Below are 15,058 nucleotides of genomic sequence, written 5' to 3'. Positions count from 1 at the left end.
GCCCGTGCTTCTAATCTGGCGACATGCGAGTTGTGAGTCTGAGCATTGTCCTGCAGGAGGAGTGTATCTTTGCTGATCTTGCCCCGCCTCTTGATTTTGATAGCTTCCCTTAATTTCCTAAAAAGTGAAGCTTAATAGGCTTATGTAATTGTGGTACCCTTTGTGAGGAAGTATGTCATCACTACTCCGCCCTGGTTCCAGAAGATTGTGAACATGACCTTGCCAGCGGAGGGCTGCACTCTTGCCTTCTTTGGAGGTGGTGAATCCAAGTGCTTCCACTACATTGACTGGGTTTTGGTCTTTGGATCATAGTGATGGACCAAGCTTTCATCCTGTGTAATCAGTCTTTTGAAAGACTTTGACTTATCTTCTTGGCACATCTCTAAATTCATCCTCGAGTACTCGACGTGTTCTGAATTCTGGAATGGTGTGAGTAACCTGGGAATCCATCAAGCAGGCACCTTATGCAAATGGTCATGAAATATAGTTTCCACGGACCCTGTACTAATCTTGACATTTTTGGCTACTTGGCGAATAGTAATGCGCCAATCTTCCAAAATGGCAGCCTCAACTTTACGGACAGATGTCTCATCTGTTTTCCCAGTTTTGCATATCAATTACAAAATATCTGATATTTCCTCCAAACCGCTGGCCTTGCTAAAGGGGAGATTAAAACTTGCTGCTCTGGTTTCAAATGATCTGAATTAACAGCAAGGGGAGACTGATTTCAAATATTTCTCATACGTTATACGTAAATTAAATTCCACAGTGTATTATTTGGTGCTGGAGATATTCATAATGCTGCCTTATTTCCTAAATACTTTTTTATTACGTTCAAGACCATATATAGTAGTAGGGCATGTAGATGGCATCAACCAAATTGTCTCTAAAGTTTTTGTTTTAAAATTAGCAAAATACACATCTGATGAGTACGTGACTTTATATGCAGCAATAATATAATTTGCAGTACTTGTTAGTTGCAATGAAAAAAAAACAATATGTAATAGCTACTTTTTGAAAAAAAAATAAATGAAAAAGTGTAAACTTGACATGTGGAACTCGGAAAATTATTAGATTAAACATACTATATATATATATATGCGTATATATATATATATATATATACGTATATATATATATATGTATATATATATATATGTATGTATGTATGTAAGTATGTGTATTTCCAAAAGAATATTTCTCTGTTGGACTATTTTTGCTTATCGGCCCTTCTATTATTTTCTCTCTCTCTCTCTTTCTCTTTCACACACATATATTTATATACACACATGCGTAAATATAAATATAAATATATATATATATATATATATATCAATTAATACCACTATTCTCATATATATATATATATATATCAATTAATACCACTATTCTTATATATATATATATATATATATATATTTATACGTTTGTATCAGCCGTTATTTCCTTTCGTACTTTATAGTAATAGCAAAACTTTCAAAGCAGCGGTCCAAGGAATCTGATTAATTCATTTTTAACCTCCAGACATAAGTTTTCATGCGAGTCCAAACAATACGTGATCATAGAATCATTGTTTAAACATGAAGCAATTTCTTCTGGGTCTTTGAACACGAAGAACAAAAGAAAGAAAGAAAAAAATATTGTATATCGATCGCCGGACCAGACACATCTATTCGAGGCGAGACAAGTCAAAAATCTAATATTCGTCCATCCCCATCGTAACTATTGAATAAATAATTAGTAATTATCCAGACAGTATGTTCTTTTATCAGGCTATTTTTAAAATTGATACACATGTATATGTGTAGACTATAGCTTTGACCGTTTCACGAATAAAGTAATTCATCTTCTTTTGCGCTGATTTTTAAGATCACGTTTTTTTTTCTGATTTTATAATTCTGAAGCAGAACTATAGTTGATAGTTTTTTAATGGGAGAATAATAATCGCATTTCTCTCTGTCTAGTGAACTTATAGGCTTGAAGCTGTTGTCTGGAAACTTTCCTTCGGGGATGCTTGTTCTATTAAAATTGAACTGATCATACACTGTAAGAAATATTTGTATAATAATAACACGTATAATTTTGCTTGCTTGTTTACTTGCACATTGAATGTTTTATATGAATAAAAATGGTGAATTAGATTAGAAGGTTTGGAAGAAGGGGGATGTATGAACATCGAGGTAATGGTGATAGGCACGAATAATATTATAAACAGTCTGCTTTATCGTTATTTTCATGGCAAGTGCTCAGCTGAGATCCAATCTATGGTCCCTCCCGCTCGCCTAACTTTCATGAAAAACACTAGTCTAGCCAAAACCCCTATCAATAATTTCCCAAACTCTTTATCTGTGCCTAAACCTAAATGTCGATTCCACGAACAAGACTTCTTTCTTAGAACTGCACGCCTTTGGAACTCTCTTCCGATTGCCTGCTTTCCAACTGACTACAACCTAGTTGTCTTCAAATTCAACGTAAACAAGTTCTTGATGAACAATCCCCTAAGTAATCCAATTTACAAAATTCTCACTACTTATGTTTTCTACGCTATAATCAGATTGACTAATGTACACGCATAAACCTTTATCCTCGAGTGATCTCCGGGTTTGAATAAGTGTTGATTCCTGTGTAAAAAAACATTGGTGTAAGTTTGACCTAAAAATATACGTAAATAATAGGCCAAATCATAAATGATTTTCTTTGTAGTCACCCTGCCAACAATAGTTTCAATTAAACAAACTTAATACGTTTTATATTGTAATAATATCGACAGATGGCTGTGGCGAAGTGGTTAACGATTCATACTAAAAATTAACTTTGTTTCAAATATACAATTGTATTTAATTGCGTTGGTAACATTCACGTAATCCCTGCCATATGGATCTGACCGAAAGTATCTATTTCTATAACTATCGGGGACACGAATGTTAACAAGAATAAACTTATTCATACGAAATGAATCAATGATGCTTAGTAACAACAACAACAACAACATATTACATTATAAAATGGGCTGTTTGTCCTTGTCGGTACTGACATCTCGAAAATGGCATGTCGAAAATTTCCGTTAAATTGAAAGTAGACGATAACTGCGTGATTTAGTTGTAAAAAAAAAAAACGAATTATTTTAGTAAAGACTTTTAGATCATTTAAATATTTTCTATTTTATTTTTCAGATAACACTTTATCATTTACTTGGACAATAAAGGAAGAGTTTACAAACTTCTACAAGTAAGTATTCTTCATACGCGTGCTTATCGATTTGGCTTGCTTGTAAAAATCATTTGTTGTCATTCATATGTCATCAATGTTTTCACAAAGAAACAAGCACAGCTCATTATTAATGGTTTGAACTTATTTCGTAAAAATGAATTATTTCGGGCAATTTATTTAGCGAATTCAGACTTAACTGCCATTAAATACGAGTTAGTAACGCGGATCAAAAACTGGGAATCATTTGTTCAATTAAAATAATGATGGAATACAGAATTTTTAGCAACCTCAATACTGATGGAGGTCAAGTAGACTCCACACGCTTCAATGATCACGTTTCGTATAGATTCTCTCCAGGGTTACACTCTTAAACCAATCACGATTCCATCGATGCTTATCTGAAATAGCACAAACTATCCATTATAAGTTTTCAATCCAACTTTACAAAGGCTAAGTCTTTGGTATTTACGTGTCCCCAACCGAGGAAAAACGTGATACAATGTTTGAAGGTAAGGAAAATAAATCCAACAGGCAAGAGGAATGCAAGTTATCCTCTAAAATCCCGCACTTAGTATTCTGCTCTAAGCAGTTAGCTGTAAATTTAAACAATTCCCGAAACGAAGAAAGTAATGTTTGGGTTAATGGACCACTTAGTAGTAGAAATATTAAAAATACCAGAGCCGGACAAAAAACAACAAAAAAAAAAAACCCAAAAAAAACCCAAAAAACAAAACAAAACAAAACAAAAAACAGGCACCGCAATAATTCTGTTTTGCTGAATTGGTTTGTCGAAAACAGATCTCCGATGGCTATATTAGGCATAAGAAAAACGCAGCTAACACACGTCTTATATAAACAGATGAGCATACTTCCTTTATTCTGTGCCTTTTCGTTGTCAATGTGTACAAATTCAGGGTTAGATATATCTTAAAAGTGACCCAAAGAGTGGACACACGATGGTCGCGTTGGACGGGTACTCTTTTAGAGGTAAACAATTGAAACGTGTGTAAATCTCATTTAACTCGTTCTGTTATGTTTATGTTTTCTAGTTTTATCTAATAACATATTTTGAAATATAATACTCTTGGAAACATACATTGTGAAATCCGGAAGAGTCTAATATTTTGTTGGCCATTCTTAATCACTGGGTAAACATGAGATTAGAGTAGAATTAATAATCGGCCAAAAAGAAAACGAGCACTGATAACAAACGGTAAACTCAATACCAATCTCGAGGATTAAACTGGCTTAAGATAACACGCAGTTACGTGAAACCATGGTAATATTATAAAATGATTTATGGGCTTATAAATTTATGGGTTAGTTTAGAACAAAGTGTAGTATCTGTTCTGGTGCTGCACTTAAGTAATTAGTCCTTGGTCAGGTTACTATTTATTTTGACACCGCCAGATTGCCCTCTTTTTGGGGGAGCTGGTATTTCTCTCCATTAAAAAACGACGTTTTGTCTAATTTACTTTCGTGGGGAAGCAAATAAAAACCATCTGTTCTGACGCTACACAAATTAATTTGTTCTTAGTCAATGGAGGGGGAACTCTTCTATTTTTACCTACTTACAGAGTGCCCCTTTTTGAGGGACTAGTTAACCCCCACATTTAAAACGATCTTGCGATATATTTTGCTTAAATACAAATAGTAACCTTTTTCAGAAAATACATCTGATCCATTTTTACAATTCACCGTACAAAGACACCTTCCACTTTTTCATTTGTATATTTCTTCATGAAGTTTTTTTCTGAGATATTCTAGTCGCACTATTCTTAACTATTGATGACGCGTTGGAAAACTGACAGAATAAAATGTTATAGAATATATAAGCTACTGATATGTTCGCTAAAAGTTTATGCTGTGATATAGGTTAAGTGTGATATAGGTTAATTGTGATATTGGTTAATTGTATTAATGTGCTTGCTATAAGATTCGTCGTCACTCGCAGTTATATGAAGGGCCATATGTCTCTTTTTCCTGCGATCATATATTTTATATTATTAATTTTTACATTTTTAAATATTTTTAGGGATGGTTGAAAAAATATACCCATCATTAATTGGTAGGATAGCTATAAGTCATGTTATTATTTGAAATAAGAGTAAAGTGGTCAGGGAAGCAACACACATTGTGTCCGGTTTCAGTCGCAAAGGAGAACAAGGCAAAGAATAGCAAACAGCTCTAAACTCGCTTGTGTCTTGTAGCAACAGTATTTATTTCCTCAGTGCTACAGCTGTGACGTCAGCAAAGCGATTTAGAACGTTCTCCATCTCTCTCACGAAATCTCGAAATCGAGATATTTGGGTTTTTTTTTCTTTTTTTTATAGCCATTTTAACCCTCCCCGGGTGCTAAGGTGTTAATATATAATATTTCAAGGTAAACAAAAAAAGCAATAGTAAATGTTTCTACCGTCGATTCTGACCCAGAAAATTCCAATTCTTCATTGCTCCTGGAAGGCAAAATTTTAAAGATAAAAGAAAAAGACTCGAGTAACGAGGATGCCCTAAATTAAATTCGAGGTAGAACTGTTCAATTTTACGGTAGATATTAACGTAAGTGGTAGTATTAGTCAAATTATTATTATTATTATCATTATTATTATCATTATTATTATTATCATTATTATTATTATCATTATTATTATTATCATTATTATTATTATTATTATTATTATTATTATTATTATTATAATAATTATTATTATTATAATAATTATTATTATTTTTATTATTATTATAATTATTATTATTATTATAATTATAATTATTATTATTATTATCATAATTATTATTATTATTATCATTATTATTATAATTATTATTATTATTATTATTATTATTATTTTGTCTGACTGTCTAGTATTTCCAATTTTACACTAATAGGCCGATCATAAATTAATATAGCCTATCAGCATATTCGTTTCTTAATCTGACACCACTTTCAGCAAGATTCTGGTGGTTCCCAACAAGTACTCTTTTTGCAGTATTATTATTATTATTATTATTATTATTATTATTATTATTATTATTATTAATATTATTATTATTATTTTGTAACCAAAAAGTTATTCTCATTGCATCTTCAAATAAATTAGTCAAATTCTTTACAGTTTGTTTATAGCAAAAGGATTATGCGTCATACATCTTTCATGAAAAATGTAATTAATTAAGGAAATTTAGAGAAATCCTCGCAAAATAAAAAAAACGAACTTCAATCTAATTATTACATGTCGCTAATGGAGATACACTCATACATTTATTCAATTATGAGAACCGATTTTTGAGTAGGCGTACCATTTTGCCTTGCAATAAGCAGCATATTTGGCTTCTTTTGAAGATGACATTGCAAATTGTCTGCTACTGAAACGAACGACATAATTATAATTTCATTAAAAAAAACATTAAAAAAAGAAACAGTTCCGACGAGTATTGTACATTAACAAAATATCAATATAACATCACTGTATTATCAACGTGGGTCTTATCTCTGTGTGAACATCGAGAAATCTTCAGATATGTTTAAGCCATTTTTTTTAAATATCCTCACATCCATTCAAGAAGTTCGGTCTGTCGTTCGTTTTAGGGTGGCCCAATTAAGATATAGAATGTTCATGTGTTTGACCGAACAAAACACAGCTTAGAAGTAAAAGTGTACACAGACGCACACGCATATATATATATATATATATATATATATATAAAGTGTTTCAAAATGTGAAAATGTACTCACAATTCCAATGGCGATAAACCTTTTTTAATGAACATAATTTGAAGTAGAATAGCTTCGAATAAAAAACGACAAATGTTACCGAAGAATCATGTTCGCAAATGTTCAAATTAATGACCATTATTCAGACAACGCTGATAAGTGTTAAAGTGAGGGTACACTATATATATAAATATGTAATTATTTCCACTGCCAGAGAACATTGCAGAAAGCAAGAGCCACAGAAGCCAACAAACCGGAAGCCCAAGACTCGAGTTTCGATCTCATTTGGGCTCATCATTTAGACACATCCGAACTCAGGATTCGAAACCTGAGCCTCTTGCATGCAAGGTAAGCACTCTACTAACCGAGCAAACGCGCTGCACACAAGAAAATTTAATTAACTATCACAGATCAAGCAAACTGTAAGGAAATCCGACAGTGGAATGCACCTACCGTGTCTCGAACAAGGGATGTGGTCATCGCAATCAGCCTTAACCAAAGTCGATGTCTCACTAGTATGGGATTTCTATTCGCTAGGGATGTCATCAGGACAAGCCTATCCTAACGAGCAATAAGTATTTTAAGAATGTATGAGAGACTATATAATTATTTCCACTGCCAGAGAATGAGCCCAAATGAGGGCGAAACTCGAATCTTTGGCTTCCACCCAGTTTGTTGGTTTTTGTGGCTCTTGCTGGCTGCAATGTTCTCTGGTAGTGAAAATAGTTATATATTCTCTCAGACATTCTGAATATATATATATATATATATATGTGTGTGTGTGTATACTTAATAAACGATATCGTTTGTTCCTCGTATATAAAAGCATAACAGCAATAAAAACACAAATGTCACATATGAATTTAATGTAGTTACGCTGCCTTCCAATATCTGCTGCAACTTTTCCAAATATTATCAGTCGATTTCATTCAATATTTATATATTAGTTCGGAGAAAGTTTAGAGGTGACTTTACCCACTTTAAAATATTTACTTTTACGCGCCCAGAAGAGATCGTATATTTCAAAACAATATCTCGATAATATTAGTCTCGCCACCAGTGTTTGTATGTCCATCACCTACTTTTAACATTTATTGAGTTCATCTGTCATACATAAATAATGAACGCTCCCTTACGCTAGCATTATTAAACATCGGGTAATTTTATTAGCTCCCTATAAACCAGATTGCTGAGAATGTCCTTTTTGAAAATAACTCGACGAAAAACAATATGGCATTAGGCAATGCTTCGTCTCATAAACACATTTTGATATAAAAATATATAATACCTTTCACTCGAATAAAACTAATAAAAACGAATCATCATTTCTCTCTTCTTTATTTGCTTATTCGGCTTCATCCCCTAATAAATGAGCATCAGATTTCAAATGCGAGAATGTATTCTCAAAATCTGTCAGAACACGCTTCACGCTGTTTTAGTTTCTTATTTTTCGTCATCGCTCCCGTCGTCGTCGTCATCGTCAACGGCGGCGGCGACGGCGATGGCCGCGGCTTCGTCGCTGCATAAGCGGAGGGGTTCTTAATGTAGAGCATTTTTATTTTAATCAAAATACTTCTAGAAAATAAAACAAGTAAAACACAAAATACTTATTACACTTTATAGAAGGATACCTTTCACCGTTTTGTTGACTATTCTAATAAATAGCCATTAGATTTCACATTCGACAATATATGATCAAAATCATTAAACACACGCTTCGTGCCTTTTCCTCCTCGATTTCTTCTTCGGCGTAGATTGTAGAGGACTTGCATTACTTTAACTTAAAACGAAATGCGTATTCAAGTAGGTAGAAGAGTTATTTTTCTGGGTTATTCTAATAAAATCCCGTTAGATTTCAGATTGTCTATATTTTTAACGAATCATCTTAGCATAAAATCTTACCAACGTTAATATTAAGGTGAGGCAGCGTAGTTCATTATTAAACTAGTAAAATGGTTCTTATTTTTTCCAACGTTAATTCATAATGCTTGACATTAAAGTTTATTAGATTCGTATTTATGCGAAATAAAGACGGTGTTATAAGCGGAATTTTCCAGTTAGTTTACATAAAACGCTGAAAGGAACCCAAGGTGACCCCTTTGTAAAAATAAAAATAAACAAAAAAACAAACAAACAAAAAACGCTGAATCAATGAAATTGAAATCGCCAACGGTATATGTAATATGTGTTTATATTTACGTGTTCATACGTGTCGTTCACATCTATGTATGTTTGTATCACCATCTGTATTGTCTCTATGGCGTTAAGTGTGCGCACGTACCGATAGTGCTTATGTCTACTCTGTATATTCGTGTCAGATTCTATAGTTTTGAATGTCTACTATTTTCAACATTTCTCAAATAGATGTGTGTGTAGGCGTATTTATTTACATTCACCAAACTCAGACAATAATGCACCAGGACCGTTATTTACTCGGATGGTGAACATCTGTTCTGCGGTAGTACATCAGGCCAAAAAGAGGAACATACTTTCTTCTTATGGCTGATTTTGACTGACGGTCTTTAAAGCTGCAATGAAAGCGTATTTCCATTTCAGAACCCATAGTCGACAATGTTGTTGTTCTTCTTGTTGCTCGAGTAACAGCTTTTGAAATCATTTTTCTGTTTTCTGTTGATGATTCCTGAAAATTTTCATGCTTTTTGTTGATGCTACAGTAGTCTTTTTTGTTGGCATTTCTATTTGTTATAGCTTAACGAGTTCATATGTAATGTTTATATATTTATACGTGTGTACACAGCCGTGATGCATGTACAATGACATTCATGTATAGTATGGTAATCTAGCAGTCTTGAGTATATTTATAAAGTTCGTTGGGATATATATAAAAAGTTATTTGTATGGATAAAACTTCGTTGTACATAAGTCGACACATCCAGTAAAATATGAGGTCGCGTATTTACAGAGAGGATTAGAGAAGTAAAAAACTGAACCAGACCTCTTCCGAATCGGCACTGCTTGAGTCCACTGGCAAGAAATCCAGGACGACTGGAAACAATGTCGAGATTAACGGAGAGCATAACCAGCACCTGGAAGTTCCAAATAGTCACTCATCTGGTACTGGCCAGACTCATCGTTGCTTAACTTCAGGGAACTGACAGGAACCGGTGTATCAAACGTCATTATGTCGTATTCCTATTTTTGTATGGGGAAGGCGATTTTTAATGGAGATAGAATCTTTTGTAATAGCCGTGGTATTTTTAATTATTCAATTAAAATATGTTTGGTCTGAGGGGCTAAACGTATTCTTAATCAGTGTATAAGTTTATACATGTTTAAGTTTATAAGAAGAATTAACATGTTCTATTTGTAGGGAGATGTTAAATTCTATATATTTGTTGGGCTTTATATTTTCCTCTCCTCTTAAAGAATTGATATAATTCTCCTCTTAAGGGATTGGTTTTAAAACAACATATGTTTATACAATATATAGATATATATATATATATATATATATATATTTATCTATTTATTTATTTATTTATTTATTCTCTTCCATTAACGCCCCCATTTATCATTTATATATATATATATATATATATATATATATATATATATATATATATATATACATTAGGAAGAGTGAAGGGGAAAGAGAGAGATAGAGGAAAAAGCGAGGTCCTATTGCGTTTGCTATTGAGCCAACCGCTCGTGCAAAGACAGAATATTTCCATAGTAATATCGATGATGTCATGACTGCTGATCTCATCAATGACGTCAACTTTCCCGCTTCTTTCTGCTATTTTCTCCTGTACGCTCGATTCTAAACTAAACACTCTTCGCATTTTCATTAGGAAATATTTCTAAAGACTTCAGTAGAATAGAATAAATCGGTACGCAAAGAAAGAAAATCAATTTACGATATTTCATGGATGAGTTGTTAGTATCCGCTGATAGCAGTTTCGAGCGAGATTTTTCATTTTTCCTGCTTACACCATCTCCACATTTCGACATTTTGCTTCCTCTGGTGGTTTTATCAAAGTTAGTTTCCATCTGCTCGATTGCTCCAATTTCACATCTTTAATCTGTACGTCGACGTATCAGTTTGGTCTGATTTATTTTATTATGAATATTCAAAACTACGGATCTACTGATAATAATATACAACATTAACACATCATTCAAAAAGTCGCAGTTCAAACTAATAAAAAAACATGCGATGCTATACATTAGCGCAATGTCTACTTAGGTTGATCCATTTATTCTATTGCTTCTATGACAATTCGATGCTCTTTCATAGAACGATTTGTCGTTGACCTCAAAATATGTAACAGGTTTTTTTTTACATTTCGTGATTGTGACGAAATATCTGTCCCTGGATAATCCTAGTGCGATCTACAAACAATCAATAATCGATGAGTTCAGATCTGCTAAAAAAAAATGTATCACAAAGTAGGAAAATATCAGCAGCAGCGAAGAATGGCTGGCTTGTGAAGATATTAGCAGCAGCAGCAGCAGAACAACGCGTATATGCAAATTAGAAAGTGTGCACAAGAAGGGAGAAAAATATATAAATACATGCTCGTGGCAGAAGAAAAATCGACGTCGAAGACAATGAATGTGTAAAGTGGAGGACGAGTATGGGCCGGCTGTGGCCGGCATGTCAGTGGAGGAAGGAGAAACGCCACAGGGTAAAATGGACGTGTGGCAGCAAAATACTTTTTAAGTTTTGTCGAGACATGAGAGTAACGTATAATTAAAACGTATGTTAAAAAAAGAAAAAGAAGAAGCCGACCCGGATATTTATTCATTTACTTTATTTGTTTGTCCATTTGTAAGGTAACAGATCTGTTACAAGCGTATTTGTAACGCATTCGGATTGGCATTTATGTAGTCTTTTCATTCTTGTGACCGATTTGTGACATGGTTCATTGTCTGGATGGAATATCACCTTTTTGTTATTATTTGTCATTTGCGTCGTTTATTTCTGATTTTTCTTACAAAGTGACCAAGACTGCTATTAAGTAGGTGCAAAAATAATGTCATTTATATATATATATATATATATATATATATATATATATATATATAAATATATATATATATATATATATATATATATGAATGTAAAAACAATCGACATTATTTTTGCACCAACCTAATATATAACATTCGCTGTTGATGACTTTTCATTTCGCAGGCGAGTGATCGACTAAATCTCTTACGCATTTTAAAATATGGAAAACAAATCTTGCCTTCTGATTGATTGTGTCTTTGGCTGTTGTAGATATTTTTATCGTCTGCTGCGCACTCAGCTAACTGTAAGAATAAAGTGATCGATCCACGTTTTATCCATTCTATGATATTGATGTAAGCATTGCTTTTGCAAACACGTTTTTTCATCGTCTTCGCGATATTGTTTTGATCGTTTATGCGCGGACTCGGCCACCATTTGAACCCAATATTATTATTGACAAATGTCTGTATAAAACAATAAATGAACTTCCTTCTGACACGAGGGGCTTTCAATCAGGATCCATACTTTTTTGTACAAGCATTTAAAATTGTCATAGACTTTTGAAAATTTAGTGTATCATTGCTATGCATCATAGTAGGTGATTGAGTGATTTTTATGATTTCAGGTTCAAATGAACAGCTACAGCAAGAATTTGAATACATCCTACTAAAACCTTATTGTCACAGCTGTTGGATTTCAAAAATGCAATCAAGACGTTGGGACACTTTAGAAGAATGACAAACAATGAAAATTATGATTTAAACTTGACAAAAATGCCACAAAAAATGCCACAAAAACGTATGGAATGTTTTTGACTGCTTTTAGACAGTCTTGTATAAATTGAGCATCAGTTTATGAATGACATAAGAGATTCAAGGAAGGCAAGAGTTTATGATGGATGATGAGAAGTGTGGAAGGAATAAGGAAGTCAGAACATCAGAGTTGAATGGCCAAATAAAGAATTACATGGATAAAGAATGTCGTATGTCTATAAAATAAGTGCGCAGTTTGTGAGCAGTGTGTTAAATGTACTCACACAATTATTCACAAGAAACTTAAGATGCGGAAGATGTGCGCAAATGCACAAGTCCACGACCCCACTCTTGTCACAGACTATTTGAACAAGATAGACATCTAGACAGTTCCTCATCCTCCCTATAGTCCAGACGTTGTTCCCTGTGACTTTTGGTTTGTTCATAAAGAAAAACCTTAGAGGCTGCCATTATGAGACAATTGAGGAGATTGGAAGAGCGTGTGACGAGAGTAATTGACACGATTACACAAGAGGATATTCATGGGGCTTTCCAAAAGTTATGGGAACGGTACCATAATTGCATGCATCCGGAGGAGATTACTTCGAAGATGGGGACTAGAATTTAATGTGTGTACCATCAATAAAAGTACCCATGCGACTAAAGTGTACAAATTTTTTGAAGGCGCATCGTATGTGCAACCCCTTTTTATCTCGAGCAACTTCGATTTTAATCAGTTCAGCTGTTTTGATGGTTTTCGGAACAACTGCCGAATCAGGGCAACCTCTAGCGTCCAGCATCATTTGTGTCTGTACAGCTGCATTTATAGTTAATATACTTTCTTCTTAACCGTTGCTTCCGATGGATCAGCGTCCGAATAACATTTTCAAGCAATGATTTTCATCCAATTAATTCCCATTTAAAAACAATGCTTATCAAATAACTATATTTATGCAATTATGTTATTCTGAATTTTTTGAAGAAAAGCTTTATTAAAATATTTGTAGTTTCAAACCAATCATATTGTAGCGATTTGAACGTCACCACTTTATAAAATTATATTTTATTTCATCTATTTATATCAAGCACGACCGTATTGATTAATTTATTATTTACGATATATATATATATATATATATATATATATATATATATATATATATATATATATATATAACAGTGAAAATGTGTGTGGGAACAATTCTCAACCTATATGCCCAACGGACATTTTATCTACAGACTTGGAATTTGGTATATAGGGTATTCACACATGTGGAACATTTTAAAATCGGTTTTAATCCGTAAAAAAGCTATCGGATTTTCATCTGTTTGTCAACAGTTTTATGAATGCGCATGCCTAAATCGTTCACATGAAAGATTCTTTATGTAAAGAATAAGTACGTTTGAAAAAACATTTTAAAGATCTATCAAGCTGGCCTAATCGTTATCGTACTTGACTCATTGTCTTTACGTTTTGCTTTCGATCTCAGCACGGGTATATACCTTTACTTATACGAAGTGAACAGCTTAAAAAACAGTATACTCGCAGACACACGTCTCAGTTTCTGTATGAATTAAAATATAATATTTATGCGTTTTTACGAACGGGTTACGCCGGGTGACCTGCTAGTATAATGTGTTGCTATGCATAATAATATATAAACAACGTTTCCGTTAGATTAAAAAATGTAAGCAAACTTGAGTCTGATCAATACTAAATGAGTGACCATTTAAATATAACAGGTGGTGTGAGCGCTTTTCGTTAAGTTCGATATTGTATCCATTTTTTTGGTTATCCCCATACAACTAAGCGCAACTGAAAGCCGGTTCTTTAAAGGCATGCTAAAGAATTGCTTAACTATTTCGTTATAACATTATCGCAGTTCTGATATTTATATTTACACAGCGCATATATATTTTCTACCGAAATACGAGTTCAAAATAAACTTCGTAGCCTCGTAGAGGATGTCATTTTCTCTTCCCTGCAACCTCTTTCTCATAGAAGAGATGTTGCGAGTTTGTCTCCTCTTTATCTTTATTTTCATGGAAGATGCTCGACTGAGCTCCAATCTATGACCCACCCTCGCCAAACTTTCACAAGAAACACCTGTCTAGCAGAAAACACTATCAATAATCACCCCCACTCTTTATCTGGGCCTTCCCAGCTGACTATAATATGGTTGTCTTCAAGCAAGTTTTTGATGACCCGTTCCATATAAGTTTACAAATTTTCCGAAATTCTAATACTAACGATTACTATATTGTCCAATTTCTACTGTACACTTTTTAACTATTATCATCGAGTGGCATTTTGGCCTTGATAAATGGCGATGCCTATGTAAAAAAAAAAAATAGACGGATGTCGCCCCCAGTACTTAGATTATAATTTAATATTTTTTATAATTT

General features: G+C 33.3%; 1 protein-coding gene across 3 annotated transcripts in view; it reads left to right on the top strand.

Annotated features, from left to right (window-relative positions):
• The window catches only part of LOC145285789 (protein brain tumor-like), a 267,442-nt gene that overhangs the window by 161,100 nt on the left and 91,284 nt on the right, over nt 1-15,058 (top strand). For all 3 annotated transcript variants that reach the window (XM_080134159.1, XM_080134160.1, XM_080134161.1), the window contains one exon: nt 3,174-3,228. The gene's annotated coding sequence lies outside the window, so the exon portion shown is untranslated. The remainder of the gene's footprint in view (nt 1-3,173; nt 3,229-15,058) is intronic.

Source organism: Euprymna scolopes, chromosome 10 (genome assembly GCF_053919585.1).
Source record: "Euprymna scolopes isolate OS-2025 chromosome 10, ASM5391958v1, whole genome shotgun sequence".
In the NCBI taxonomy this organism is placed as follows: Eukaryota; Metazoa; Mollusca; class Cephalopoda; order Sepiida; family Sepiolidae; genus Euprymna; species Euprymna scolopes.
Note: the sequence above shows the minus strand (reverse complement) of the source record. Positions and strands in the feature narration are given on the sequence as shown.